Below are 14,694 nucleotides of genomic sequence, written 5' to 3' on the forward strand. Positions count from 1 at the left end.
AGGGTGCACCAGAATTGGTTGAGTGGCTCACTCATCCTTCCGCTTCTGCACCCTCCTCATCCTCTGTATCTGCACCCTCTTCACTCTCTGCTGTGTGCACCCCCAAATACACCACCACCACCACCACCATAGCCCCTCTACTCGAGTCAGAGGAATTTTTTGCCCATCCATTCCCAGACCTTACCAATGCGCAGCCATTCTTGATATTGTTGGAGGAAGAGGAGGTAGCAACGGCCACCACCCAGCCGTCTGACAACAGTACCCAGATCAGCGCAAGGAGGGAGGTCCCCGCTGTTGCTGCTTACTCCGAGATCTCAAATGTCAGTGGTGGTGAATGTGACAATGATAACGTGTCGATGGACGTCACGTGTGTGCCCACAAGAGAGGAAGAGGAGGGGAGTTCCGAGGGAGAGACGGAGCAGCAGAGATGGAGGAGAAGGAGGAGAAGCAGGCAAAGCTCGCAGGGCACAGGAGGCAAAAAGCAGACTGCAAATGTATCTGGAGCAAGCCATCCACCATGTACGGTCACTTCTGGCGCTCCCAGGATGCCGGCACATGGCTCCGCAGTGTGGGCTTTTTCAGCTGCTAATAATAGTGTTGCCATCTGCAACATGTGCTGTTAACGCATGAGTCGCGGTAAGCCCAACACTCACCTAGGGACGACCGCCTTAAGAAGGCACCTGGCCTCCCATCACCGAGCCCAATGGGAGCAACGCCGTTAGAACCCACAAAGCCACACTCCCCTTGCTCCACGTCCTGCCTCTTCTCCTTCTCCTCCTATTTGTCCTCCACCCCACCTTCCACCGTGTCGTCGTCGCGTTCATCTGGCAGAAGGCATGCTTCCATGGCCCAAATTTTCGAACATAAATAGTTGATGACGCCGGATAACCCTCTTGTCCAATAGCTGACCGCTGGCTTGTCGGAACTGTTAGCCCACCAACTACTGCCATATAAACTGGTGGACTCGGAGGCCTTTAGAAAATTTGTGTCCATTGGAATACCGCAATGGAAGGTCCCCGGATGGAAATATTTCTCCCAGAAGGGCATCCCTAAGCTACATATATGGCCACATTCAGCGGCAAGTAAATATATCTCTGGCACACAGTGTCGGTGCCAAGATGCATCTGACCACAGACACGTGGTCTAGCAAACACGGGCAGAGAAGGTACATAACTTTTACTGCCCACTGGGTGAACCTTCTGACGGCCGTCAAGCATGTAACCCATGGCTCCCGTGTGGATTTGGTGTTACCACCAAGGATTGCATGTAGGCCTGCCTCTTCTTCTCCTCTTCCTACTCCATTCTCCGTCTCCTCCTCAGCTGACTTCTCCTTTTCCACTGCTACCACCTCTTCCGCTGTGCCCCCCAAGCTCCCCAAAACCTGTTCGATGTCCCAGGTGAGACGTTGCCATGCTGTGCTGCGGCTGTTGTGCCTGGAAGCGAAGCCAAGAGCCACACCGGTACTGCACTGCTTTCAGCTCTGCGGTCACAGGCCGATCAGTGGCTAACCCTGCTCAATTTGACAGTTGGTAAAGTGATGTGTGACAACGGTGCCAATCTGCTGAGCGCACTGAAACAGGGCAAAATTACACACATGCTGTGCATGGCACACATCCTGAACTTAGTCGTGCAGCGATTCATTACCAAATACCACGGGGTCCTGGATGTCTTGCGGCAGGGCAGGAAAATCTCTGGCCATTTTTAAAAATCTTACTCGGCCATGGCTCGCCTTGCTAATGTTCAGCAGTACACCACTTACCCGTCAGTCAGTCTGATTTGTTTCAGCCCGACGGGCTGGAACTCCACCTTGTATATGCTTGATAGGCTGCTCCAGCAGCAACATGCCGTTAACGACTACCTGTACGAACTCTGCGGCAGGACAGGTTCTGGGAGCTTGGTTTCTTTTCACCGTGCCAGTGGCTGCTCATGCGCGACACATGTAGACTTCTGCAGTCATTTGATGAGATCACCAAACTGGTCAGTCGCAGCCAGGACGCCATTAATGATATCATCGCGTCATTGATCAAGCCGTCGAGGAGCAGGAGCTGGAAGATAAGGAAGTCATAATACTGAATGAATTCCCAGGGGGGCTACTCCATCTAAGACAAGTCAGCAGGAGTCTGAAGGGGAGTCAGAGGAGGATGGTGGCTGGGGGAAGAGGAGGAGCAAGAAAAGCAGGCTTTTAGGGGGACTTTAAACTTTTTGTGGATCCCGGTGTTTTCCGTGGCTGTGGGAGGAGACCGAGGATGACATTCTCCTGGAGCCAGGGCGCTCCATCACTTCCAATTTAGTGCAAATGGGGGCCTTACATGCTCCAGTGTTTGAAGAGGGACCCCCGTATAAAAAGCATAAAGGGCAAGGACCAGTACTGGGTGGCAACGTACTTAGACCCCCGATACAAACAAAATGGCGGACAGGTTACCAGCATAACAGAGGGATGGACGAATGCAGCATTTCCAGACCTTGCTGCGAGAGATGCTGCATTCTGCTGTTGCGGGCGCTGGCAGAGGAATTTCCACCCACAGCAAAACAGGTGCCGGTAGCAATCGTACCGCACCTGCAAGAAGAGGGCGGTTTGAAGATGTGTTGGTCACTTCGGATATGAGATCATTCTTGCAACCAACCCATTGACAGCCTCCCTCAAGATCCAGCCTCAGGGAACGCCTAGACTGACAAGTGTCCGACTACATCGGGTTAACGGCCGATGTGTACGCTCTGAGATGTGAGGAATCCCTGGACTACTGGGTGTGCAGGCTTGACCTGTGGCCAGAGCTGGCACAATTTGCTATGGAACTCTTAGCTTGCCCCTCGTCGAGTGTCCTGTCTGAAAGGACATTCAGTGCAGCAGGGGGGATCGTAACCGATAAGCACACTCGCCTAGCTCACGACAGTGTGGACTACCTCACATTTCTAAAAATGAATAAGGCATGGATCTCTGAGGAATTCAACACCTGTGATGACACCTGTAATTGAATTTCCTCATGCCAGCCCGCACATATCCGCCACCACCCAGAACAAGGAATGGTCCTTGTCATATGTATATACAGTGGCATAAAATGCCTTTTCTGTCAGGTGAATGCCTAATTTTAGGGGCCTCTACTTCAGTGGCCTACAGTAAAATTTTTAGCCAGTGATCGCCTAATGTACCTCCAGCCACATCATCACATGTTATTTTCTGTCAGATGAATGCCTAATTTTTGGGGCCTGTACTCCAGTTACCTACAGTGAAATTTTTATCCAGTGACCGCCTAATGTACCTTCAGCCACATAATCACAAGTTCTTTTCTGTCAGGTGAATGCCTAATTTTTGGGGCCTGCACTGGCCTACAGTAAAAATTTTATCCAGTGACCGCCTAATGTACCTCCAGCCACATCATCACAATTTCTTTTCTGTCAGGTGAATGCCTAATTTTTGGGGCCTGCACTGACCTACAGTAAAATTTGTGTCCAGTGACCGCCTAATGTACCTCCAGCCACATAATCACAAGTTCTTTTCTGTCAGGTGAATGCCTTATTTTGGGGCCTGTACTGGCCTACAGTAAAAAATTTATCCAGTGACCCCCTAATGTACCTCCAGCCACATAATCATAAGTTATTTTCTGTCAAGTGAATGCCTAATTTTGGGGCCTATACTACAGTGCCCTACAGTAAAAATTTTATCCAGTGACTGCCTAATGTACCTCCAGCCACATCATAAGTTCTTTTCTGTCAGGTGAATGCCTAATTTTTGGGACCTGTACTGGCCTACAGTAAAATTGTTATCCAGTGACCACCTAATGTACCTCCAGCCACATCATCACAAGTTATTTTCTGTCAGGTGGATGCCTAATTTTTGGGGCCTGTACTGGCCTACAGTAAAATTTTTATCCAGTGACCCCCTAATGTACCCCCAGCACACATAATTAAGTTATTTTCTGTCAGGTGAATGCTTAATTTTTGGGGCCTGTACTTCAGTGGCCTACAGTAAAATGTTTATCCAGTGACTGCCTAATGTACCTCCAGCCACATCATCACAAGTTCTTTTCTGTCAGGTGAATGACACATTTTTGGGGCCTATACTCCAGTGCCCTACAGTAAAATGTTTATCCAGTGACTGCCTAATGTACCTCCAGCCACATCATCACAAGTTCTTTTCTGTCAGGTGAATGCCTAATTTTTCGGACCTGTACCGGCCTAAAGTAAAATTTTATCCAGCTACCGCCTAATGTACCTCCAGCCACATAATCAGAAGTTCTTTTCTGTCAGATGAATGCCTGATTTTTGGGGCCTGTACTGGCCTAGAGTAAAATTTTTATCCAGTGACCGCCTAATGCACCTCCAGCCCCATAATCACAAGTTTTTTTTGCTGTCAGGTGAATGCCTAATTTTTGGGTCCTGTACTGGCCTTCAGTAAAATTTTTGTGGTACTATTTGTGCACTTCTAGTAAGTATTTGGTGGCTGCAAATATGACCGGAAGGTTTTTCATGTTTGCCTGCCATTAAAGTCAATGGGGCCTGCCGTGAACTTCCATCACTAGTAATAGAGCAGGAGAAGCTGAGCAGAAAAAGCCGGGGAAAAAACTGGTAATTTATTCATTAAAACCTCTGCTCTTTCTCAGCCCAGGAACCCACGTGGGTGGTCTTATCAGCAATTGCCAGCCTTCCCTGTATAAAGGTGTGTATATATAACTTGCTGTCAATTCTTGATAAGACCACCCACACAGATCCTGGTGTCAGAAAGAGCAGAGGTTTTCATGAATTAATTACAACTTTTGCTGTATCTTTTCCCCATAAAACTATATATGAATCTGCTCAGCTCCTCCTGCTCTATAACATGATGCCTGCAGATTGCACTAAATTTTCATGGTAGAGATTCCCTTTCAGGTTAATTTAATTTAAAATCACAAATCATCTCGGCTCAAGTAGTCAAAGGAGTTATCCTGTCAATGTAAAAAAGAAAATCATACCCAATCGAGTACAAGACAATCTCTAACGAAGGAAGAACCAGCCCTGTACCTCACATGGATCCAGAGCTGTCCCCATTCATTGCGCCAGTTGTTTTGCTAGTTTTATTTCAAGCTAAGGAGGCATGTCTTTCTCAGTGGGTGTGTCCTTTCTACTGTAGCTAGTGGCAGCTGAAGGATGGATGGAACTGAGCATATGCTTCCATCTCAGTGAGCAGGACAGAGAAATTAGAGAAACAGCAAACAGCAGGTGGCGCTACACAGATAGATTTCATTGAATAACTCAGTGGCTATACTACATTTTTAATTACATGCAATTACAAAAGTATTCAGATCCAGGTGCTGGTATGAAATATGTAGAATATTTTTTTCATGGGATGACCCCTTTAACATTCTTACTTTGGCAAGTTACAGAGCTGAAATAATGAAATATATGGCAAAGCCGACGGACTCCTCTTCGTCTCCTGAGAAAGAAGAATAGGTACATTCACTCAATTAATTGGGAAAAAATAATTACACAGATGCGCCTACAGAAGAGATCTAACAGTATCAATCACACTGACTAAACCATTCTAGCTGGAGTCAGATAAATCATCAACCTCCTTTTTATTGTTTTAATCTGTACCTCATCGACGTTTCGTTAGCCAACAAGGAATTAACTAAATTGGAGAGGATATAAAAAGTGACATCCAATCTATGAAACAAATGCCTGACTTCTGACTGTCACTCACTTCGTTATTTATGGAACTAGATTGCTTTTAGTTACTGTACATTGTAAAAGTGTAATACAGCGGACAAAGAACCATTACGAGCACACGGGCTGTAACTCGGTCGTTTTATAACTTGCAGGAGAAATAGAATTTGCTGTCATAAAACTTTAACTGAAAAGACATTTATGTAGCGGTTTTATGGGGAAATTTAGATGACAGTATGTCTGAGAAATGACACAATATAGACTCTCAGTGATGTCACCTATCTCAGATATGTTACATTTTTAAGTGCACGGCCACGCAGAGGGGCTGTAATACTGTTGAGTTGCGGCTGTGCTACGGTCAAGAACCACACGGCCAATTAGCCGCAGCTGCCCTTCATTTAATTAATGAAGACAGCACTGAATAGTCGGTCTTCATTGTTAATGGTGCAGCACCTTCAATACCGCGGGCGTTGCCATTAAAGGGGTTGTCTCACTTCAGCGAATAGCATTTATCATGTACAGAAAGTTAATACAAGGCAGTTACTAATGTATTGTTGTTGTCCATATTGCCTCCTTTGCTGGCTGGATTCATTTTTCCATCTCATTATACACTGTTCGTTTCCATGGTTACGACTAGAGATGAGCGAATCGAACTTGACGAAGTGGAATTCGATCCGAATTTCAGGGAAAATTCTATTTGCGCCGAATCCGAATTTCCTCACGCTTTGTGGTAACGAATCACATTTTGAAATGGCTGCTGCACATGTTGGACATGGAGCAAAGAACTCTGGGAATGAGGGATCACCCACAATGCCATGCATGCAGCCAATCAGCAGCCAGCCAGCCAGCCCTGTGATGTCACAGCCCTATAAATAGCCTCAGGCATCTTTTACAAGTTCAGGGAAAGATTAGTCAAGGTGTAGTGAAAGGATAGGGAGGCATCATCTACGCTATAAAAGGAGAACAGGGTACAATAGGAGAACGCACAGCCTGGGAAATAGGAGTCGTACATTTCTTTTAGGTTGTTTGCACTATAATCAATGATATAAAATGTATAGTGGCTCAACCTGTTTGGTCAATGGATTTAGGTGCACCGTTAGTGGACTACCCCTTAGTCCAACAAAATGTAGAGTATATATACCAAGAAAACTAACAGGCACACAATCACCAGGAATTGTATATTGACGGGCGTTTATTAACACAAAATACAATAATAATATGATAAAATTTCAAGTAGCAGTAATCTCAGAGTAGATGAAGGATATATCAATAGGCTGCCTAAAAAATAAAAAATGAAAGTGAAACTATCGTGAGTAGCTGGAAAGGTTGTTTCTCCCGTCCGCCCCAGCATGAAATTGTAGCTGAGAGGGACAGGAAACACTCCAGTCCAACAACCACACATTTGTTGCACCTAAGGTAAGGATGAATTGTGACCAAAATGTATACATATACATCAACAACATAAGCAAATAAACACAATATTCCCTCCCAATAAAACCGAAATAGTGGCTGGAGCGGGTGCTGGACAGGATGGGCTTTCAGGGATCTTTTCAAACTTACCTTAAGAAGCTGTATGATAAACCCCAGGCTCGAATTAGTACACCAGGTTTTTTATCCGCTCCCTTCCAACTTCATAGAGGTACTAGGTAGGGGTGCCCCTTGTCCCCCCTCCTTTTTAACTTAGCGGTGGAACCCCTTGTGCGTTATCTGAATAGAAGAGGACAATTTACTGGCATTCATGTGGGGAATAAGGTGTTACAGGCAATATTCTTTGCAGATGATATCCTACTTTTTGTAGGGAAACCCAAGGAGGATCTCCAGATGATATTGGATAAAATAGAAGATGTTGGCTCGTCTTCAGGTTTTAAAATTAATGTGGCAAAATGCGCGCTGATGTACCTTGGCCGGGGAAACATTTCCGGTGAGCGAGGGACACACCTGTATGGCATACCAGTTGCCAAGCACACCATCAAATATTTGGGAATCAGGTTGGGGCGTACGGCAGATTCATTATACCGATTAAACTATACCCCCTTGTTCCATAAAATCTCGCAGGAACTGAGAAGGTGGCAGGGACTTCCTTTATCCCTTTTGGGGAGAGTCCATTTAATTAAAATGATTATCTTTTCTAGACTTTTATATCCCATGCAAACGCTGCCTCTATTAATTAACCATGCGGATATTACCAAATTGCACAGCGAAATAACCCACTTTTTGTGGAAAGGTAGACGCCCTCGGATAGGGATCAAAAAGCTAATGGCACTTAAAATCAAAGGTGGCATGAATCTGCCGGATGTTCGGTTATGTAACTTGTCCTGCCTATTCAGACATATAATAGACTGGGTAAGGGAGACCAGTTGTTACTCTGATTTTGACCTGGAGAAAGCCTTGGTAACGCCTTTTGATCCTTGTACCTTGTTGCATTCAAGCATGAAGGGCCTGCCGCTGCGCCTAAAAAACTCTGTTCTCTTCAGACACACTTGGGCGGCCTGGAGGGCTCTCAGGAAGCGCTTCCACCTTAGCCAGAGGGTATCCAAGTATATGCCCTTATGGGAGCACCCTGACTTCGCTCAGGGAAGGTATAATAAACTATTTATGGAATGGAGGGATAAGGGGATACTGACAGCGGCACACCTAATGCACAATACGGAAGGTAGATGGCTAACGCGACAAGAAACCATAGAATCTTATGGGCTAAATCCCTTCCAAAGCATACTATATGCGCAGGTTCATAATTTCCTCTCCAGCTGCGTATTAGACCCCGCAAAGGAAACCAGACAGAATGCCTTCGATAAAATATTGCGCAGAGGGGCAGGACCACAGTCAATATCATTTGTATTTGTTGTATGCACAGGTTAGGGAAGCTCTGAGAGATGGGTTGCCCAAGCAAGCTTTTAGGGCCTGGGCTGGGTTGTTAGAGGATCAAGAGGTGGAAGAGAAAATATTAAAAGGTTGGTGGACGTTGAGAAAGCACATCTTAAATGAAACTTGGAGGGATACGCATTTTAGGATCATGCATAATGCCATATATGCCTTTAATCTCCCCCCAACAAATGAGAAACCGGACAGAAGAGTGACTTGTTTCACGGGTTGTGGACTTGCCCTAAATCCACTGAACTATGGAATCAGGTCGCATCTCTCGTTAAAGACGTCTGGAAGTTGGAAATACCGCTTTCACTCATAACTTATTTATTCCACTTTAGGAAGACGGAAGGTGATGGGGGACGGGTGGAACAAAAATTGCCAGTTCTGTTTCACGTGATATGTATGGTAACCAAGAAGTGCTTATTAGCGCAATGGCTGCAGCCCTTGTGCCCTACAAGAGATACCCTACTTCAGAACCTGAAAGATCTGTTGGCTCTGGAGAGACGGGAGGTCGAAAGGCATAAAGAGCAGAAAATTGGGAAGTTTGTCAAAAGATTGCGTAGTTTTCTTTTGCATATTTTTTCTGATGGGGAAATAGAGCCTATACATCTACATCAAAGGAGACGTCACTGGATGTAAGAGGTATGGAGTGCTGTATTTCTGTAGTGATGGAATCAGGGGGGTAACGATTGCGGTGCGACCGCGACTGGGGGTGGAGGCGGGATATGGGTGTGGCTGGAGGCGGAACATGGGCATGACTGGAGGCGGAACATGGGTGGGGCCTGGAAGGGGGCCCTTGATCTATTTTGCCCGGGGGCCCTGAGGGTTCCCAGTACGCGCCTGCACATACACACAGGGACAGACACACACATACACAGGAACAGACACACATCGTCTGCTGGTGCAGTGCTGTTGCGCTGGTGGTCGCCGTGCAGCACCGCACCAAATATGGATGTCGTCGCGCAGTGCTGCGCCAAGTTCAGAGTAGGTCCCACTCAAATAGGCAACCTTGACGCGGTAAGTGGGATTATGCCTTTTGATCAAAATGTACACTAATGCCTCCTGCATAAGCATGCAGTATAGGTTCAGTACACTGAATATTGCGATGAGAAGCGAGGTTAATTAGATCAAAGCATAGCATGTGGATGTGTGATCCAGTTCTGTTTTTCTCCGTTTGATACAACTTCTATCTAAGGCTACTTTCACACTAGCGTTTACAAGTCCGCTATTGAGATCCGTCATAGGATCTCAATAGTGGAAGAAAATGCTTCAGTCTTGTCCCCATTCATTGTCAATGGGGACAAAACTAAGCTGAACAAAACGGAGTGCCCCAGAATGCATTCCGTTCCGTTTGGTTGCGTCCCCATCGCGGACAGAATAACGCTGCAAGGAGCGTTTTTCTGTACGCGATGTGGTGCGGAGCAAGACAGATGCGTCCTGACATACAATGTAAGGGGGAAGGATCAGTTTTCTCTGACACAATAGAAAACGGATCCGTCCCCCATTGACTTTCAATAATGTTCATTACGGATCCGTCATGGCTATAGAAGGCATAATACAACTGGATCCGTTCATGACGAATGCATGCGGTTATATTATTGTAACGGAAGCGTTTTTGCAGATCCATAACGGATCTGCAAAAAACACTGGTGTGAAAGTAGCCTAATGTGTGTGGCCATCTTTAGGGGGCATTAAAAAAGAATTCCATCTTTACTTATACTTCAACCTTTTGTTACCTTCTTTTATGACTCCCACTGATTCCCAGTACTGAGGGGACATGGACTGGGGTTTAAAAGGCAATTATCAACATGTACCAGAAGGTGGTCTAAACTGTAACCCATTAGGCACTGGCTAGAGTGTGGTATGGAGTCTAAGCAATGCCTCTTAGACACACACAGGGGCACATGCACACAAACACACAGGCACACACATGGGCACACACACATAGAGACAGACACACACACACACAGGCACGCAAACATAGAGAGAGACACACACATACAGGGGCACACACACACAGGGATAGACACACACACACAGGGACAGACACACACAGCTAGGCCTCACCACACTCCAGCCTGCCTCCTCTCCTTACAGAAACACAGCTCTGCTCCTCCCACACTGGTCACATAGGCGGATGACATCAGGAAGGTCCTTTAGCCCGGTAGAAAACTCCATCTACCGTGTTCTGAGTCCTGGGGCCTCCCACCCCAGCAGTGCACGTCGCAAAAATTGTCTGCATTGCTGGAGTAAGCTGCCCTAGAAATCAGAAAGGGCAGTTTAATGAAGACCAGAACACATCTGCAGGAGTGAGCGAGCACAGTGGGCCCCGCCAGAAGCAGTGGGCCACGGCACTTGCCCGGGTGTGCTGTGTGCTGACGCCGGCCCTGCTGCCACCTCACCACTATGTCATTGGGCCACTCTGTGGACTTCTCATGCGGTTCCCACCCTCCCCACTTTATGACTGGGCCACTATTTTGCCTTTTTGGCCTGGTTGCCATCATCCCTTATTTGACCCTTCTTCTGATCTGTCAGAAGGAAGGAAAAATGAGACGCACAATGGATCCTGTCTATGTAGCTGCTGTAAGGCCTGTATAATCCCATCAGAATTGGGTTATGAATTGGTAGCCAAAAGCAGGAATGGGTACAAAACACAGAAGACATGCAAATATTATATTTACGTGTCATCTCTGTTTTGGATCCACTCCTGTATTTTTTGGCAATAGCAATAATGATGGATTACTGACAAAACGTTGACAGAGTGAAGGCTGATGCTCAACAGACAGGATCCGTTTTATTGGGGTTATTGTTCTGACGGATCAGAGGAAAGGCAAAATAATCAGTGATGTTCACACAAACTTACTGCTGATACCCTCTCCACTCTGTCGGGGGGGCTCTACTTGTATAAGCGTTTAATAGAACAGGTTGTCTATGTGGAATCAGCTGATGAGGGTGTAAACGGAGTGCGCTTCTTCTTGACGCTAACATCGACCTGTAATGCTGAGTTCACACAAGGTATTTGGTCAGTTTTGGCCCTGTGACTGCCCAAATAAGTGAAGTGTGCAGTGATTCTAAGAGCGACGCCTGTCATCTACATTTCATACTGACACAGTATTGTTTTACTACCACAGCAGACTCCCTATGCGCGTCACTGCGAGGCACAGTGTTCTACACCCCTATAAAGGCTCTCAGTGTCCAGGAAATAGCAGTTTTTTAACGTGTTTCGCCACTAATGAATTTGGATCTAATCAAATCTTTTTGGAAAATTAGGCAAACCGACCGAATAGAATTTTTGAGTAGTGATGAGCGGCAAGGGAAATATTTGAATTCGCAATATTTTGTGAATATTTGGGTGAATATTCGTCATATATTTGAGAATTTGCTATTATTTTCTTGATTACGAAAATTGGCAATGTAATATGCGCGTGTTGAACGTGCAATACAGGCGTGGGTCACTGTTGCTAAATTTTTCAAGCTGCTAGAAGTTTCCTGAGACTGGAGAAAATGGTTGGCACCGTGGCACGGCAGAACATTACAATAGCTTTATATGCAGATAGAGTGCTCCAATATATTTGTGATTGTGCAAATCGGCAATTAATGATGCTCATATTTTTGCGCAATACGTGCAACTTAACATTTTAGCTGGTCTAAATACATATTACTGATTGGTGCACTAAGTATTGTTGTGAACTTGTGACATCACAGCACTATGTCTGTAGCATGTATGTATGAACAGCAGAACCTATCAGCTACACTATATCACTATCTAACCTACACTGACTATCTCCCACTAAGTATCTGCATTATATATATGAGCTAACTAACTAACTGCAACGAATACCACACCTCATGCCCGCTTGACGTTGCCTATGTCGAGCTCACGAGAAGCAGTATGGTCACGAGTTACAAAAAACGTGATGTTACGCCCTCCGAGCAGTTAAGGTCTGCTTGGTACAGTTTACACACACACCTCCTGTCCACGCGGGCACAGAGAGGCAACAATCTGAGAGAGCCTGTTCACTGCCGCAGTGAAAACAGCGTTGTCTCAGCCCGGGTTTCTGCCACCAGCTTCTCGTTTGATATAAGTCCGGTCCGTTAACGGGATTATAAAGGGTGAGAAACCAACCCGCGGTAGCTTATAACTAGGCCAAAACACGGACGTGGGGATTCTTGATCGAGATACAAGATAGCACAAGATTAAATTATATATTTAATCGCTATAAGGGTACACTAGATATAACACAATATACACAGAGAATATATACAGTGGTCTGAGGTTACAGATGCAGGTTATATGGGTAAAACAGGGTTAAGCAGAGTAAAAGTCAGTGAACGGGTAAGGTAAAAGTTCCTTTGGGTTGTGAGGTGCTCTTTGCTGTATTCACATGAAGCTCAGCTAGTTCCTGGGTCCCCCCTAAACACATTACACAATGTGACCCTTCTTCAGAGAAAGACCCGCCCGCTTGCTGGCACAAGCCTTTTAACCTGTAGCCGGCCCCTCCCGGGCCTTTGGGAGGGGTCCACTCCCCCCTGCTGGACTGGCTGCAAATGACCCACAAAACCCTTTAGAGTTCATAGCTCCAGTCCAGAAGATCACAGGGAGATAGTTCTGGGACCAACGGATCCGCCTGGGTTCCGGCTACAACTAGAGTCCAAACATGGTACCGTTAGTTGGTTTCTGTGGGGAGATAGGTATATCTCCCTTCCCTGGCATCCCACTATCAAACCAAGAACATGAGCACATTCCTCGTAGCCACCGGGACACAAATATGTATCCGTTTTGCGCCTGTGATGGCCGGGCGTTCCCACGCCTCCTGGGTCAGGGGAATCTGCCAGTACCACCGGCTCAGATCCATGGTGGTCAGGTACTGGTCCCCGGCCAACTGATCGAGCAGGTCATCAATGCATGGCATAGGGTACGCATCGGTGACCAAGACAGCGTTGAGTCCTCTGTAGTCCACGCAGAACTGGGTGGTCTGGTCCTTCTTTGCGACGAGGACCACAGGCGAGGTCCAAGCGCTGTTGGATGCCTGGATGATCCCCAGCTTCAGCATCTCTTCAATCTCCTGGCGCATGTGCTGCTGCACCTCCAAGGAAACCCAATATGCTGATTGGGGGGTGATCCCTAGTGTCAACGTGATGGACGGCCAACTCCGTCCTTCTGGGCTTGTTGCTGAACAACTCCCAGAAGGGGTGAAGGGTGGCCCATAGCTGGGACAGTTGGTCCTTCAAGAGCTGTTGGCCCACCTCCACATCCTCAATGGACCCACCCGTCCTCACCTGGTCAAGCATGTCCAGGAAGGTTTCCTCCTCCCTCTCTTCTGGAAGGTTGCAGACAGGGAGGGCACATGCCTCCCTCTCCTGATGTGCCTTCTGCCTTCCTCGGGCATGGTCCAGGGTGACCAGGTACGTCGTGGCATTGAGGCGCTGATGCACGAGGTATGGGCCTTCCCAGGCCGCCTGAAGCTTGTCCTGAGGTACGGGGACCAGTACCCATACCTTTTGACCCACCTGGTAGGTCCTCTCACAAGCGTTTTGGTCATACCATTGCTTCTGGTCGGCCTGGGCCCGCTCCATATTATCGTGCATCAGCTGCGACAAGGCCTGCAGCTTGTTCCGGAAGCGCATGACATACTCGACGACCAACACTCCAGGGTTGGCTACATCTCCCTCCCAGGCCTCTTTCACCAGAGCCAGGGGCCCCCGCACACGTCGCCCGTACAGGAGCTCGAAGTGGGAGAACCCCGTGGAGGCCTGTGGGACCTCTCGGTAGGCAAACAGTAGATGTGGGAGGTACCGCTCTCAGTCACGCCCGTGGGAGTGGACCAACATCTTAAGCATCTGCTTTAAGATGCTATTAAACCGTTCGCACAGGCTGTTGGTATGTGGGTGGTATGGGCTGGTCACCAGATGTTGCACCTGTGTTTGCCTACAGAGGGACTCCATCAATTACGACATGAACTGGGTCCCCCGGTCGGTGAGCATTTCCTGGGGAAAGCCCACTCAGGAGAAAATTTCCAGCAAGGCAGTGGCCACCTTGTCGGCCCGAATGGATGACAAGGCTACTGCCTGCGGGTACCGGGTGGCATAGCCTACTACCGTCAATATGAAACATTTCCCCGAGCTGCTGGGAATGGACTCTTCAATTATGGGCAGCGTTACCAGTGGGGCTTTGAGGCGCCGCCCCGCCTT

Source organism: Bufo gargarizans, chromosome 4, assembly GCF_014858855.1.
Source record: "Bufo gargarizans isolate SCDJY-AF-19 chromosome 4, ASM1485885v1, whole genome shotgun sequence".
Taxonomy (NCBI): domain Eukaryota; kingdom Metazoa; phylum Chordata; class Amphibia; order Anura; family Bufonidae; genus Bufo; species Bufo gargarizans.